Here is a 1,269-nt window from a genome sequence, read left to right on the forward strand (position 1 = left end):
ACCCTTAATTTTCTCAAGCGTCCCCGAAAGGACATGTGTGCAAAGGCTTCTGGGGTGTTTATCAGGTTGTTTTATTTCAATCAGCCGCGCGCGCTGGGCTTGCCGGGAGACAGGGCAGGCCTTTTGGTGAATTCTCAATCAGCGGCTTTAGGAGCTCGTAAGAATCTTCCCCAGAAGTCCACTGATTCTCCAGCGGGGAGGAAATTTCCATCCCCTAGAGCGGGGCGTTGTGCCAAACCCAGGAAGCCTGGAGCTGGTGGGTCCAGATCCTTCCGAGACCCCTGAGCTCCAGCAGGGACAGGGATAGGCAAGGGCTGGAGAGGGGCTAAGAGCCAAAGGAAGGGAAGAAGGTTCCAGAAGCCGGGGGAGGGGCAGGAGGCCCTCTGTGGATGTGGGGTTGGGACGTGGCTCTGAGGAGGTGGCATGTTCACAGACATGAAGGACGGGAGGCAATGAGTTGGAGCGGGAGTGGCCCAGGAGGAGGCTCCGGGGCGACTCAACAACGGGGCCATTGTGGGCTCGGAAGGGAAGCGGTGAGCGCGAGGGAGACCACGCGGGAAACCCTGGCGGGGCCGGATCCTGCAGGGTCTTGTCTCTTCCTGGGGTTTAAGCAGGAGAGTGACAAGCTGTAACTGAGGGATCTCAAAGAAAGGTGTGCTGACAGCTGGGCGGAGCATGGGCGGCAGGGCCTCGGGCAGGACAGGGTGGGGGTGGACAGTCGGGAACTGTGCAGTGGAGCCCTGTGACAGTGCCACGTTTAAAGGCAGTGGGGGAGGGCACATCTGACCTCCACCCTGTCCGAGGCTGGGTCTGAGGGCTCCCTCTACCTAAGTCAGACCAACAGGAGGAAAACACACCAACACAAACACACCTTTATTTAAGGCGAGGTTTCGCGGCACGGGGACCTTTCTAAGGAGCAGAGATGCAGCTAGTGTCGAACATCCGCTCTGGAAGGGGCCGGCAAGGGGCTGGGCACCACAGGGACAGGGTGGGGAAGTGGCTGGGACCACAGGGTGGGTGGAGAGCTTCCCTCAGCCTCGACTTCCCACCTCCAGGACAATTCTGGGGCTTTCCTCCTGGTCCTTCACACGGGGATTCTTGTCTGGCTCTTCAGAAACAGGAGGAGGGCAGGGTGATGTTGGGCCTACTGGTGTGTGTGCATGTGTGTGTGTGTGTGCGTGTGTGTGTGTGTGTATGTGTGTCTGTGTGTGTTTAGGTCCTTTTAACTCTAACATGCCAGAGTGGCATATTCTTAACTCCTTCCTTGCT

Source organism: Ictidomys tridecemlineatus, chromosome 5 (genome assembly GCF_052094955.1).
Source record: "Ictidomys tridecemlineatus isolate mIctTri1 chromosome 5, mIctTri1.hap1, whole genome shotgun sequence".
Lineage (NCBI taxonomy): Eukaryota > Metazoa > Chordata > Mammalia > Rodentia > Sciuridae > Ictidomys > Ictidomys tridecemlineatus.